Source organism: Chenopodium quinoa, unplaced genomic scaffold, assembly GCF_001683475.1.
Source record: "Chenopodium quinoa cultivar QQ74 unplaced genomic scaffold, ASM168347v1, whole genome shotgun sequence".
Taxonomy (NCBI): domain Eukaryota; kingdom Viridiplantae; phylum Streptophyta; class Magnoliopsida; order Caryophyllales; family Amaranthaceae; genus Chenopodium; species Chenopodium quinoa.
In genome coordinates this window covers 2,804,334-2,821,607 of record NW_018743032.1, presented here as the reverse complement: position 1 = coordinate 2,821,607, position 17,274 = coordinate 2,804,334, and positions in this window count along the sequence as shown.

Below are 17,274 nucleotides of genomic sequence, written 5' to 3'. Positions count from 1 at the left end.
CGGAATTTACATCTAACCGCCTGATATTGTCTTTGTTGCCCCTAATAGTGGGGCCGCCTCCTGAGAAGCCGCCTGCAATGGTGTAGACGACTGCATCATCTGTATCGGAGCTGTCGGCCTGTTGATTCTTTTTGGCCGACTGCTTTTTTGAGGAAGTGTTCCCCGTAGATTTCTTGACATAAGTGTCAAGATCACCTTGCTCAGCCAGGCGGTCCAGATACCGCATGAGACTGATGCAGTCATTGGTGTGATGACCAACATCATCATGATAAGCACAGAATTTATCTTGGTTCCGGTTGTTTGCAGAACCCTTCATAGGGACCGGCTTCTCAATTGAGATCCGTCCCTTGATTTCTTTTAGGATAAACTGGTTATCTTTGTTAAACGCATACTTTGGGGAGTATGGTTTGAATTCTTTTTTCTTTTTCTGGGCCGGCTGTTTAGAGGAATCAGCCGCCCATACCTCTTTTTTCTTCTCATCTTTGTTTGACGACTGTTTCTGTCGTCCTTCTCTTTTTTCGAACCTTTTCCCGTCCGACTGTTTTACCGTACAAAGATCAGTTGCCTGTATATAGGCTTCTGCTTCAATCAAGGCCTCTTGAAGAGTCGCCACCCTCTTTCGAACCAAATCAAATTTGAAGGTAGACCAGTCTTTGAGACCTCTGAAAAATTCAGTATAGGCTACCTCATCCGGTAACCCTTGAATCTGTATTCTCATCAGGTTAAACCGCCTGATGTAAGAACGAAGCCCCTCCTTCTCGCCCTGCTGAATTGTTCCTAAATCAAGGGTCGTTTTCTTCGCAGGGATGTTCATGGCGAAGTTGGAGGTGAATAAGTAAGCAAGCGTCCTGAAGTTATTTACACAACCAGTCGGCAGGTTGTCGAACCATTGTTGTGCGATTCCTTTGAGAGTCGCTGGGAAACACTTGCACCAAGTGGGATCATCCAACCCTTGAAGGTACATCAGGTTGGTGAATGCCATCAGATGGTCTTCTGGGTTAGTAGTGTCGTCATAGGCGCCTACTAGTACATTTTTCACTTTGGCCGGCTGAGCGGCTTCAGTAATTTCCTTGGAGAAGGCCGACGGCTGTTCACCAAGTCTAAGAAACCGTAGCTGCCAGTCCATAGGTTGGACGTTTTTTGCTGCAGGTCCACCAAACGGAGGTGGCTGCAAAAAATACTGTTGTTGCGGCACAAATGGTAAGTTTGGTACCGCCTGGTCGCTATGAAAGCCGGACTGACGGGAGGTGCCGCCTGACTGACTCTCATGATACGACTGAGTATGCCTCATCGAGGCATTTCGCAGACTGTCTTGAAAGTTTGAAGTAGAGGCCGACTCTGACAATCGGTCACTCTTCTTCTGCTCTAGCAGTAGCCGAGCGTCTGTGAATGTTTGCTTCGACCCGTCCGCCTGAATATGACGAACAGGTTTCCTATTTCCTGTAGGAAAACGGAATTTTTTGAAATCAAGGGCAGGTGGCTCCCGCTTCCTAGATTTAGGATGAGGAGTCGCCTCTCGCCCTTGAACTGGCTTCCTCTTCAGTGAAGTGGAGGGTTTCTTAGCCGACTGCTCCTTGACTGGAGCAGGCGGCTTCTTGTTGATCAACTCTTGAATCTCTCCCTTGAAGTTCCTCATGAAGGTCATGAGTTCGTTCCTTGTGATGGGAGCAGACCCATCAGTCGGTTGTTGCCGAACAGGCGGTGCGCCTGCTGGCTCACTTCCAGTTTGAAGATGTTCCCGTTCCCTCCTTTCGGTATGACGGGTACGTCGGGCCCTTAGGGTCCCGTCTGAAGCTGTGTGAGCTTCAACTTCAAATTCACTCTCGGTATCATGGTCCGACTGAACTTGAGGGTCGTCTAGGGGACGCCTCTCTTCAGGAGTCGGTACAGACTTGGATGCCATCTCAGAAGTACTCTCCCCACAGACGGCGCCAAATGTTTCGGGGTTTTCTGATGTCCTGCGGGAGAGTTACAATTCCGAGACTGGAACCGGACGCCTGTACCTACAAAATAACGGAGACTCCTGGTGATGGGAGCTCCGCCTCCAACGGTCAAGTTAGTACTTGATTAAGGAGTAATTAATGCGGAAATTAAAGTGGTTGGGTCTCTCTAGGTGAGAGTGTTTAATGTAGGTAATCTGCTTTGTTAGCGAGATCAGCCGGTTATTACTGTGTGTAATTAATGTGTTTTTTCGTAATCCCCCTTAATGAGGATTAAGGGAGGTATTTATAACCTTGGGAAACGTGCCCATCCTAGGTTTAGGTTAACCTATGGCTGATTGGGCTTCCCTCGGAAGTTGGGCCTGGGTGGCCGGTTTCTCCATTAGGCATGGAGTATGCCACATGTCATGACATAATAGGTCCAAGGTGGACGAATAAGCGCGTGCCACGTGGCATGCCCTGACAGTTCCATCTTGGGGTCACTTGGCAGGACCTGATTGGCCCACGTGGCGCATTCCGATTGGTGGGAGCAAAATCCCCTAATCAATTATTATTATACTTTGTATTATTAAATTAATTTTTTTTTTATTATTTTTTACTCTATATATAGTATGATTAAAATTTAAGTGCTCATTTCAAGCTTTACATGATACTCTTATTATTAGCAAAATAGTGAGAACATGTTGCTATAGAGGGAACATGCACAGAGTAAGAGAAACAAGGAAACGCATACCCTTTTTTGCACAAAGATTATACTTTTGTGAACATAAGTTAACCTTTTTATACACAAAAGTTACCCTTTTTATCCACAAAAGTTACTCTTTTTATGCACAAAAGTTACACTTCATGTGCACATAAAAGTTACCCTTATGCACAAAAGTGACCCCATAAAAAACTGAAGTTACCCTATTTAGTGCATAAAGAGACCGTTTTAACTGCATAAAGTGACCGTTTTAACTGCATAAAGTTACCCTTTTTAGTGCATGAAGTGACCCTTTTTCGTGCACAATTAAAAAGAAATATATATACCAATAAACATTTCAAATTACTTAATGTATGCACATACATTCAGTTAAAAAAAATAATAAAAAAAAAAACCACCGAAAACTATACCATCGGAACTTTAATTACATCATTATACTTGATGTATGCAAATACATTGAGTTTTCAAAATATACTACTCCACCTAATCACTAAAAAGTCAGTTCACTCTTTAGAAGGAGTGTACTTTTGTGTCGGCTTTTTTGTCCTTTTTTCTTTGGGATTTTCTTCTGCCTTTGCCTATGCTGCTTTCTTTTTCTTCTTAGCTATTGCAGCCTTTCTTCTTTTTTTAATTTCATTGATTAATCAACAATTTTCTTCCTCTCATTGAACTTGGCTACTTCTGCCAATACGTCTGCCATTGATTCATTCATGTCACCCAATACAAGTGTGGTACAGATCTGTCCACGCATATATTTTCTTCAAGAAACCTCACAACAGAGAGAGAAAGAGAGAAAAAAAAAAACTTATCAATATGAAAGAACTTAAACATCAGAAAGGAAAAAAAAAGACAAATAGATGAATACTTACTGTTTTGAGTTCATTTAATATGAACGATTCACCAACAAAATGGAGCATGTGATACATAACAAGCACTCCACAATTAGTGTTGTCAATCGTAGTCTTTTTCCATTGAAAATCAACAACTTTAAACTTATAGAAAGGTAGCTGCCTACTCTTTGGATGATTTCATTTTCCAAGAAAATACCCGATTGATCACACCAATAAAAAAAATATAAAAGTTAAGAATGCATTGAATACAAAAAAAAAAGAAATTGAACAATAAACTTGTATATACATAAAGCATATCTCTTCTCAATAACAGGAACATACTAGATGAAATGACAACTTTTTAAAGTAGTCAAGAGTAGCATCACACCAAATAATATTGTCAAGATAATAAACCAACTGTTTTGCATGATCAACAACAAACAGAACGTAGTGATCCTCAACAAGAATAGGAACATAGATCTGAAACAGTAAAATTAAAAGTGCTTTAATGAGCATTTCACAGACATAACTCTTTTAAGGGTATGATATTAGTTTAGCATGAAATACACCATTATATCACATCCAGGATTCTCGTAGCAGACCCACCCTTCCCATAAACCTTGCAAATCGTTAACAAGACCAGAATTGTCACCTTTCTCAAGCTCACAAACATGAAACAAAGCAAACTATATAAAGTATAAGGTGAAGAATATATATATATATATATATATATATATATATATATATATATATATATATATATATATATATTTCCTCCGTTCTTTTTTTATCGCTTCACTTACTAGTTTAGGAAGTTTACTTTTTATTGCATCAATTCCTTATTTGGAAAAATTTTACTTGTACAATTACTTTTTTACCCCTATTACAATAACATCATAACCCCACAACCCAATGCAATTGCATCACCTCACTTTGGTCATTCTCTCTCCTCCCTTCCTCCTTGAACAGTCGTTCTTTCCTCTTTCTTCCTCCTCTATTCCTCTTTCTTTCTCCTCTTGAAAGGATTTGCCTCCTTCATTCGTTCTCCTCTCTTCCTCGTTCTTTGTCCTCTCTTCCTCCTCCTAGAATGGATCTATCTCCCCTTAAATTCCTAAATACAAGGTGGAAGGCACACGGCCTTTCAAATTCCCTCATTTACTGCAATCACCTTATTCTCTTTTTTTATTTCTGTTGGCTCGATAGTTGGGGAAGGGGAGGTCAAATCTGATCCTGTTACGGTTGCCGGAATTTTTGGGTCTGGTTGTAGTTCACAACAACTGACTAATTTTTGGGTCTGGTTGCCGGAATTTTGGTTTTGGTTCTTTTTAAAATTTTCAGTGGTGAGTGGAGTTCTTTTTAAACTGAATTTTGATTGGTAAATGTAAATTATTGCCACTGTTCACTGTTGGTGAGTGGAGTTCAGTCAGAAATTTTAGTGACTTTTTGTGTAATACACGGTAGCACATCACCATAGCTGGCAGCATATGCCAAATGTGGTGGGTCTCATATTTTTCTAATACAAGGACACTATTGTAATTTTACCCCTATCAAATTTTACTGTCAAAAGCTTTATGATGCAATAAATAAAAAACGGAGGATGTATATATATTGCCTCACACCAAAAAAGAATCTTCGAGGACCTGAAGACTCAAAACATGCCACCTCATTCAAATACAGAGAATAGCAATCAACAATGCACCATCGAATCTTAAGTGGAGAGGAAATGGACACCATATCTTTTCTTGGAACTAGAAAATTCATCCTTAAAGACACAAGGTTCTCACTGCAACGATAAAAAATAAGATAAGCATTAAAAAATCAAGCAAAAAAAACGGAGAAAAGAATATTTATGACTGAAAATGACACTTAACTTAATATCCATTGATTCATCCTTCAAAAAAGAATAATCAAGAACTTCCAAATGTAACTGAGGCAATCTGTCAAAAATTCGAGCATTACCCCTCATAAAAAGAGTCACAGAAGGCACCTTCTGACCTACTAGCCCACAGTCCAATGAACATAGAGATTTATTGGATCTGATAGGATGAGCAACATCTTGATTACTACCAGGTTCAGGAACATCTTGATTATTACCAGGTTTAGGAACATCTTCTTCACGGCAAGCTTCAACATGAGTTGTTGCAAAAGGAATGTCAAACTGAGAAAACTCATGTGCAGACTTCATCTTCATACACTCCTCAATTATACCATCTAAAAGCTTATGATAATGAGGATCAGAGAGTAATTGTTGATTTTGAGAGGTTGTTACGGGATCCTCAAAAGAAAATGAAGTGGTTCTTTCAGAAAAAACATTGGTAACCAAATCACTAAAAGTTTTAAAACCCTTTGACTGAATGCTTGAAAAAACATCCATATTTATTCTAAGCAAAAGAAATGATTCATGAACAACCTACAAACAAAGAAACAAAGAAAAAAACTAAACAAATGTAACAAATAAAAATAATGAAAAAGTTACTTAGACTAAACATTTAGGGTAACTTTTATGCACATAAAGAGTAACTTTTGCGCACATAAAGGGTAACTATTATTAAAATAAATGGTAACTACTAAACAAACAAAACACTCAATTAGTTGAAACACCATCTGGAAGCTCAAATTGAACAAAGCAGCCAATTGTACCACTTGAACAAGCACCACCAACATTTAAACCACCCTGATCAGATCCCAAATTAAGAGGTTGCTTAACAACAGTTTAGCTAATTGCAGATTGTGACAAAGGATATATAGATGTATCTAATGGTCCCTGCCCAAAACCACCAACTTTTAGCTCTAAATTAATCTGACTCTTAACCTTAGCATCTGTCCAATGTTAAATCAAAGGAAGGATACAACTTTCCTTTTGTCCTTGAAAGTTTAAACGGTGAAAATACAGAATTTGCAAAACCAACAAATATCCACTCACACATTGAACAGTTAGATCCTTGTTATACTTACCAACAGACTTATTTAACTTCCTCAAAACATAAGAACACCAATCAAAAGTTTTTATTTGATCAACTTCTTCAACAGCCTTTAGCAACTTCAAAGAAACTGTCCTATTAAGAGTAGGAGTTAAAAAGATAGACAAGCATGAACCACAAATACCTCTTAAATGCTCCCCCTCCATCAACAAACTCCGACATCCGAGACTCTAATTTTGCCAAAGGAATAGATTAATAATCAGAAACATCAAAATCAGATCTCCATGCCTGAAGAATACAGTTATCTACACTTGGAACTGTAGCACTTTTCTTGAGTTCAGAAACAAGAATATCACCCATAGGCAAGGAAAACACATCACATACATCATTCTTAGTAACTACAAATTCTTTACCACTAGCAACAGTAAACATGTAGCCACCACCATTAAAGTTTTCAACAAGCCAAGGAAGCATTTTATGACAGAGAGTTTTTAATTTTAAGTGTAATAAACTGCCAAAACCAACTTCAACAACAGCTTGTTTTTGTTTATCAGTTAGGTTCTTCACCAAATTTCCCAAGGTATGTGGTCTACACCTTGTCATCAAAGGTCACTAGACCCTAAATAAAAAAAATAAAAAAATAAGTAACTAAAAGAATATAGACTACAAACAAAATATAATAAAATAAATGCAAATCAAGAATCATTGAAAACATGTTCTCTTGCACTGAAATATCAGAAACAGAAACCAATTCCAATTTAGAACTCCTCTTTCTCTTCTTTACATCAGGTACTGTTTTGACATTCTTAGGTACTGTTTTGACCTTCGTAGGTACTTGATTAACCTTAGCAGACTCTCCAAGTATTGTTTTGGCCTTCTTAGGTACTGTTTTGACCTTCTTAGGTACTACATTACCCTTAGCAGACTCTTTAGGCATTGCGTTTCCCTTTGAAGGCAATTTATAGCAATATCCACCTATACAACCACCTATATCAAATAGTTATGCATAATGATTAATACAGAGATAAAAGTTACCACGAATTACTAATTCACAAATTACTCTTGAGAAAGTTAAGGTTGTATGCAAAAAAGTTACCCTTTGTATGCACAAATGTTACCCTTTTTATGCTTTTAAGTGACTCATATACCACATAGTATTACTCCCCTTTACTTTGTTTTCTAAACACAATGACATGATGCCTCTAGTTATCTGATATGTCTGTATTAATCCTTTGGTATGAGTGTTGTGTGAATATTATGCTAAAACATATACTTATAATATTAAATCATATATGATAAATTCCCTAATTACAGTGGTTTCAATAAAGAAAACACTTAAACAATGTGTGGGAAACAAATCCTAAATAATATGATTACAATATAAATTGTAAATATCAAATACAACACAATGTATTTAAATCAAGTATTATTAAGAACTAAGAAATTACATAAATTTCTAAAGACTACACTAGTGTGAAAAGATTAAAGTTGCCTTTCCTCCAAGCCGACAAACCAAGCATGAACATGAGAATACCGATGACCACGTGAGTCTCAAACCTTGATACACCGTCAAAGGCGTGTATTCTCTTTCCTAAAGAGATTTATTTCCCCCACACAGTGCTTGGGTTAAACCGGAAATCCTCTTTGGGATACAATTGACAGCCAATTTCGTTCTTAGCACTAGAAACGAAATACGATGAACAATTCAAAAAGATGGCTAAATTTCAAGAATTTTTCTCACAAAAGTTTGCACGAAGTTTGAGAGAAAAATATGGAGAATCCTTTAGGGAAGAAATCTTTATCAAAAATTATCTCTCCTTTCGATAAAACGAAAGATATTAAAAACCGAGAAAATAACCGCAAAAACCGCAGACAAGGGAAGCAGCGCGGGCGCAACTCAAAGAGGTGTGGGCGCTCCACAAGCTTCGCGGGCGCGCCTCCCCAAATCTTCCAAAATTTTGCAAGTTTCCAGAGACTTGGCGCGATTTTGACGCGCTTTTATCGCGGGGCGCGCTGAACGGTGGCGCAGGCGCTCCACTCCGACACTTTAAATCATCCGAAATAAATCAAATGATCACAATTCTCTCATACACTCTAAATCATCTAACAATCCTCCCCCATTTAGAGTGTATACCTTTTAAAACATTCTCCACTTCTATTCACTTAGCCACATCTTATGCATTAATGTCGATGTCCCTTCGGATTGAATTAACACCTAGTACAACACACTTAACGATGATCATATCCCATGATTTCCATATGGATTGAATCACACGGATATCCAACCATTCGAAGGTGAAGTACACACAAGAAAAATCGAATTAATCATCACTTGACACTTTTAAACAGCCATGTGTCCGTATCTTTCATAAGTTCATCAAAGTCTATATGTCCATCTAGACTTTTTGAAGCGGCTAAACTTCGAACTTATATAGCTAGGTTCTCATATACGTAATAGTGCCCTTGTGATAAGACACCTTCATTTAGAGCTTCTCAACTCTAAATCTTTGAGAATTTTAAATTAGACGCTACCTTTCACATCACAAGTACCATAGCAATGTGGGTCATCAAACATTGCTAGCAAACAACAAAAATTTAATTTTGTTGGAACATAGTCAAGACTTATGACCCCATCATTGATAAGCTCTTTCACTAGGCTATGTCTTAATGAAATATGCTGAGACTTACCATTGTACACTTGACTATAAGCCTTTATCAACGCGGAATTCGAATCACAATGGATTTCCACCGGTGGCATTGGCTTTGGCAATAAAGGCAATTCTATCATGAGATTCCTCAACCACTCAGCTTCCTTACTAGCTGAAGCAAGAGCTATAAACTCCGCTACCATAGTGGAATCCGCAATACAAGTTTGTTTCTTGGAAGACCATGAAAAGGAACCTCCCCCAAACATGAATACCTAACCACTAACAGAAGAGTCATCCTCTTTGTAAGTGATCCAACTAGCATCAGAAAACCCTTCTAACGTAGGAAATCCACTATAAATCAAACCATAGTCTAACGTACCCTTAAGGTACCTCAAGACCCTCTGAATTGCAAACCAATGTTATACACCCGGGTTACTAGTAAATCTACTAAGTTTCCCTACAGTCAACGCAATATCCGGTCTTGTACTAGTCATGGCATACATCAAGGATCCAATTATCCTTGAAAATTCCAATTGGGAAACCGTTTTCCATGAATTCTTAACCAATTTAACATTAGGTTCCATGGGGGTGTTCACGGGACACTTATCAAACATATTAAACCGTTTGATCATCTTCTCAATATAATGAGATTGACTTAAGATAAGTCTTCCATTGTCCCTAATAATCTTGATTCCCAAAATAAAATCCGCCTCCCCCAAATCCTTCATCTGAAAAGATGAGGATAAGAATTCCTTGATCAATTCTACTTGTTGCAGACTTGTACCAAAGATAAGCATATCATCAACATATAGACAAATGATGACACCATAACCTTTTTCATCAAATTTGCTATATATACACTTATCATCTTGATTCACTTTGAATCCAAAGGACAAAATCGTGTCATGAAATTTCCGATGCCACTGTTTTGGTGCTTGTTTAAGTCCATACAATGAATTAACCAATTTACACACCTTATCTTCCTGTCCTTCCAAAATAAACCCTTCGGGTTGTTTCATATACACTTCTTCCTTTAGATCTCCATAAAGGAATGTCGTCTTGACATCCATTTGATGAATCACTAGATTATATACCGAAGCCATTGCAATCAATAACCTTATTGAGGTAATTCTTGCAACCGGTGCATAGGTATCGAAATAATCAACACCATGCTTTTGCCTAAAGCCTTGGATAACCAATCTGGCTTTAAATTTCACTATGGAGCCATCCGGTCTCCTTTTCCTAGTGAAAATCCACTTTCAACCAGGAGGTAAATCCTCTATGACCCAATTATTATTTCCCATGATGGAATCCATCTCATCATTTGTAGCTTCCTTCCAAAATGCACTATCTTGAGAAGTTATGGCCTCTCTATAAGAGTTTGGATCACTATCCACATTAAAACAATAGGGAATAGTAGAACTAAGGACATCCCTAGAACCTTCAACTAAATAAATTATAAAGTCATCAAGAGGGTTTCTAGGTCTTCTTTCCCTAATACTTCTCCTAACTTGAGGAGTTTCAACATTCTCATTATCGAATGTACTTTCATGAGTTTCAAGTTATTTTCATGAGTTTCAAGTTGATCATTCAACTCTACTGTCTCCCTATTGTTGGCACTGATTTGTAAATCTTTCGGTCTACTCATCGATGAAAACCAATTTTCATCAAAAATTGCATCTCTTGACTCAATAACCGTATGAATCGATATATAGTCATTTTGTTCTATTACATAGAACCTATAGTTTTTGCTATGCTCAGCATAACCTATAAATATGAAATCTAAGCCCCTTTCACCGAGCTTTCTTTTCTTGTTGCCAACAATTGCCCTTCAACCCCAAACCTTAAGATACTTCAAGTTTGGTTTTCTTGTGTACCATAGCTCATAAGGAATAGATTATTTTCCCTTAGTGGGAACCTGGTTAAGAATGTGACAGGATGTCAACATTGCTACACCCAAGAACCCTTCACTCAAACCAGAGTAAGATAACATGGAATTAACCATTTCTTCAAGAGTTCTGTTTTTCCTTTCAGCTACACCATTTGATTGTGGTGCATAACCCGCTGTAGTCTCATGAATTATACCCAAAGATTGGAAATAAGCCGGATCATAATACTCACCTCCCTTATCAGTTCTAATTCTCTTAATTAATGATTCTACTTGCAGTTCTACTTCCCTTTTATAAATATCAAACTTTATTAAAGCTTCATCTTTGGAGTGTAAAAGATACACGTAACAAAACCTAGAATAATCATCTATAAACGTAATCATGTATCTTTTATTCCCCAAAGAAGGAGTACTATGAAAATCACACAAGTCAATATGGATCAGTTCTAAAATATTAGAACTTCTCTCAACTCTCTTAAAAGGAGTTCTAGTGATCTTGTTCAACATGCAAGTTGAACATTTATTAGGAGAAATATCACAAGAAGGTATCAATTCTTGTTTTGACATGAAAAGCATTTTATTATGATTCACATGTCCTAACCTTGAATGTCATAAGTCAAACATATTCAAATCAACATGATTATCATTGACATCAACATTCAAACATAAATTATCCAATACACCACTCTCTTTCAATGAGATTTTTAAACAAACCATTATCCAAATAACAACGACCTATAAATGTTACACCCTTAGTAATAATGCATCTATTAGCTTCAAATACAAGTTTATAGCTAAGACTATTCAGGGAAGGCCCGGATACAAGATTCCTACTAATTTCAGGAGCATACAAAACATTCCTAAGAATAATTGTAGTCCTCGAACTAAACACAAGCTCAACTTGTCCTCTTCTAAGAACCTTAATGGTAGAGTTGTTCCCCATGAAGAGGTCTTCTCCATCAACAACCATTTGAAAGGTTTTGAACCAATGTTTACTCTTGCACACGTGCCTCGAAGCCCCCGAATCAATCCACCATGAGTCATCATCCTGCACCATAAAAATGTTAGGATTCGTTGCATTTAAATCCAAACCGGAATTAAATTCAACCTCATGAAATGGATTACCTTTGGTGGGTGGGTCCTTACTTTCTGTAGCACGGCCCTCCTTGGCTTTCTACATTCTTTTCTTAAAATAAAAACAGCCCTTCTTGCGGTGACCAACTTTACCGCATTCCCAACAAGTAAACTTGTTACTTGTCATTTTCTTTTTGGACTTATTCTTGAAAGAATTAGCATTCTTTCTCTTTCCACTAGTAGATGCACTATCTCTTCCTTCATCTACCATGTTAACGGTAGATGTGCTAGGATTTTCATCCTTTGCACCTTCCACGGCACGAATCCCTTCTTCAATTTGAAGATGGGTGACCAAACCGGACAATGTCATGTCCTCCTTCTTATGTTTCAAATCATGCTTAACATTCTTCCAACTAGGGGGTAACTTGTCTATAATACTATAAACAACAAACAACTCATTCATGGCTATTCCATGTTGTTCCATGCTACCATAGATAAATTGCAATTCATTAAATTGGTCCATTATGGACCGACCATCAACAAATTTAAAGTTATTAAAATTGCTAACTAAAAATTTCTTACTTGAAGCGTCTTCCGCCATGTACTTGCTCTCCAAGGACTCCCAAAGCTCCTTGGCCGATTCTACATTTTGGTAGACGTCAAAAAGATCATCCTCCATCCCATTCAAAATGTGACCACGACATATGAAATTGTCGTTGTCCCACTTTGATCTTTCCAGAGCGTTCTCCAAGGTTTCATTCTCATGTTCACCCGGCCCTGGAATACTTATAACATATGCAACATTCAAATATGTAAGAAGAAAATACATTTTCTTCTTCCACCTTCAAAATTCAACACCATCAAACTTTTTAAGTTTGACAAAGTTCGTAGTTAATTCCTTCACACTAGACATACTTGATTTCAATTCTAAATAAATAAACCTCTTTAGAGTGTTAGATTTACAGTGGTTTCAATAAAGAAAACACTTAAACAATGTGTGGGAAACAAATCCTAAATAATATGATTACGATATAAATTGTAAATATCAAATACAACACAATGTATTTCAATCAAGTATTATTAAGAATTAAGAAATTACAGAAATTTCTAAAGACTACACTAGTGTGAAGAGATTAAACTTGCCTTTCCTCCAAGCCAGCAAACCAAGCATGAACATGAGAATACCGATGACCACATGAGTCTCAAACCTTGATACACTGTCAAAGGCGTGTATACCCTTTCCTAAAGAGGTTTATTTCCCCCACACGGTGTTTGGGTTAAACCGGAAATCCTCTTTGAGATACAATTGACAGCCAATTTCGTTCTTAGCACTAGAAACGAAATACGATGAACAATTCACAAAGATGGCTAAATTTCAAGAATTTTTCTCACAAAAGTTTGCAAGAAGTTTGAGAGAAAAATATGGAGAATCCTTTAGGGAAAAAATCTATATCAAAAATAATCTCTCCTTTCGATAAAACGAAAGATATTAAAAATCGAGAAAATAACCGCAAAAACCGCAAACAAGGGAAGCAGCGCGGGCGCTCCACCAGCCGCGCGAGCGCGCCATAAGCTGCGTGGGCACGCCTCCCCAAATCTGCCAAAATTTTGCAAGTTTCCAGAGACTTGGCGCGATTTTGAAGCGCTTTTATCGCAAGCCGCACCGACCTTGCGCGGGCGCTCCACTCCGACACTCTAAATCATCCGAAATAAATCAAATGATCACAATTCTCTCATACACTCTAAATAATCTAACATTTTCTTCCAATGGTCCCTGACATGCTGGTAACCGGTATAATGGGTTAACATGCCAATTATTACTTTGTAATTTGCCGAATTTTATTTTTTTAATATAGATTGATTCATAAATAAAAAGTCATACGACATCTACAAAGAGATTTAAATTTAATAGATACATGACAATTGAATCAAATAAAAGCTTCCTTTCTGCTAAGCTACAATCGTTGTTGCAAATTGTACATTCTTCATACCCTCTTTTATATCGCTGTGATTTATAACCTTTTTCAACGAGGGGATCTATTGATTTGTTGTAGTCATGAAGAAAATTTTCGTCTGATTCATCTGATTGTAATCGAAGGATTAACCTCTTTTTCGATCCCGCACAAATCATTACCCAGGAAACAACTTGTACCATACTAAATTAAAAAAAAAAAAAAAAGACAAAAACAAAACTAGAACAAAGCCCACCATATATACGGACACTTTTTGCACTTAAACCCACTATAGGGGTACCTACTACCTTCAAAGGGTTTAGATTTATTAAACTCAATAAAAAAACATAAAGAAACTAAAGAAAAAGGGTCGAAAATAGCCAAATTTTCGGATAAATTTGACTATTTCCGGCCTATGAAACACTTTTTTTGAAGAACCCTAGATAGAAAAAATGAAGAGGAGGCGGCTAGGGTTTTTTTTTTGGTCATTGCCAAAAAAAAAATTATTTATTTTTTATCCTCTTTCCTTCTTCCTTATCCTTTTCCTCTCCTTCCTCCATATTTTCAGGCTAGGCAGCCCACCACTCCCCCTGCAACTAGCCACCCCCACCCCTGAAACACTAAAACCCATCCACGCCCACCCCTGAAATAGCCTACCCCGAAACACTATTCATTGGGACGATTTCAGCAAGTATTACTATATTTATTTTCTTATGTATAAATCACAAATATTAGTCAAAGTGAATTAGATAAATAGTGCAAAATGTCAAAATGTTTCACTTATTTAAATATGGAGGAAATATGATTTTTATTCCTTAGATAGAACCATGTATTGCTTGAGATGATAGTTTAGCCTCAACACTACCATTTCTAGATAAAGATATAAACAAGTCTTCTTTGTAGTACAAAGCTCCGCACACTGACTTTGGTCCCATATTTATTTCAGCATCATTGGCATTACTACTAGAATAAAAATTTGTAGGGCATGCTTGGATTGGAGGTGATATATTAAGGGTGTAATAAAAGTCAAATTTGAAAAAAAATAAGTAATTAGAAGTGTTGTTGTAGGAGACAAGGTGTTTACAAATGAGAAAGATAATTGTGCCATGAAGAAAAGAGAGAGATGGAGGAATTATTATCCTCCCCCTAGTGTAACTATTACCCCCAAAATGAGGGTATTAGTTCCTCTTTCTTCACCTCATACTACACCATCACTACATAATTTCCTTACAATCACACCATCACTATCTCCTCCTTCCCTACATTCACATTCATTTTGCTTAGTTTGACTTTTATTTTCCTAGTAATACATCTCCCTCAATCCAAGCATGCCCGTAAAGTGATTAGAGGTTTTTTTTTTTTTTGGTTTTTTCCCATAAAATTGGTATAATACTACGACAACTTAATTGTACAATATCACATTAATACAAAAGGATTGTCAATAAAAAAAAATAATACAAAAGGTGAAAAGGTTGATAATCCAAATAGGGAATATTAGTTTCCTCCTATTAGTCTTTGCACTACTCTCTCTATGCATGTTTCAATATAAATGTCTCAATTTGATTAGAACATTTGTCAATGCTGAATTTTGACCAATAATATCTTTCATTATCAATAAGTACAATTTATAAAAAAAGGTTGATTAGACGATTCTATTAATCACTCATTCACCCATATGGATATATTTAATCTTATGTATAAATTACAAATAGAGGTCAGATATGTGAATAGTACAAAAGTTAAAGTGGGAAGTTTATTTTAAAATCGGAAGAGTACAATTTATTGTGTTTAATAGAATCAATTTAAGCCTCTCATAAAGAAAATTTATAGGTCTGTATCAAAATTCTTTTTTTTTTTATGCAAAAATGCTTTGTTTCAGATAGAGTAACTCACGCAGTAATATCTTTTAGTTCAGGGAAATACTTAATATGTATAATCGATTATTATTAATTATATACTAAAAGACGCACCAGCAATTACATGTGTTATTTTCTGGTGTGTCCCTTTTTTAAAAAGAATTTTAAAATCTATTTAGGAAATTAATCTTAAACAAAAATAAAGTATAACAAACTTATACATAAATAAAAGATTTGATATATCCTTGAGGATCATGACAACTATTTAAACTTAAGTAAAAGGGAAAAAAAAATTCAAACTTCAACATAATTTTTGCCAAGTCATGTACTTCAATAATTTCATATATTTTTTTGAATATTTTTATTAAATAATACAATATATTATAAGCTCCAAGAAAGTAATTAGAATATTAAAAATTGCTAATAAAAGATTTGATATATCCTTCCTAAAAAAATATTAACAACTGCAGAGTAGAAAGTTAAGAAGAAAAAAAATCGGATTCTTAACATGTGACATATTGATCTATTACCCCCAAAATGAGGGTATTAGTTCCTCTTTCTTCACCTCATACTACACCATCACTACATAATTTTCCTTACAATCACACCATCACTATCTCCTCCTTCCCTACATTCACATTCATTTTGCTTAGTTTGACTTTTATTTTCCTAGTAATACATCTCCCTCAATTCAAGCATGCCCGTAAAGTGATTAGAGGTTTTTTTTTTTTTTGGTTTTTTCCCATAAAATTGGTATAATACTACGACAACTTAATTGTACAATATCACATTAATACAAAAGGATTGTCAATAAAAAAAAATAATACAAAAGGTGAAAAGGTTGATAATCCAAATAGGGAATATTAGTTTCCTCCTATTAGTCTTTGCACTACTCTCTCTATGATTAGAACATTTGTCAATGCTGAATTTTGACCAATAATATCTTTCATTATCAATAAGTACAATTTATAAAAAAAGGTTGATTAGACGATTCTATTAATCACTCATTCACCCATATGGATATATTTAATCTTATGTATAAATTACAAATAGAGGTCAGATATGTGAATAGTACAAAAGTTAAAGTGGGAAGTTTATTTTAAAATCGGAAGAGTACAATTTATTGTGTTTAATAGAATCAATTTAAGCCTCTCATAAAGAAAATTTATAGGTCTGTATCAAAATTCTTTTTTTTTTTTTTGACGCAAAAATGCTTTGTTTCAGATAGAGTAACTCACGCAGTAATATCTTTTAGTTCAGGGAAATACTTAATATGTATAATCGATTATTATTAATTATATACTAAAAGACGCACCAGCAATTACATGTGTTATTTTCTGGTGTGTCCCTTTTTTAAAAAGAATTTTAAAATCTATTTAGGAAATTAATCTTAAACAAAAATAAAGTATAACAAACTTATACATAAATAAAAGATTTGATATATCCTTGAGGATCATGACAA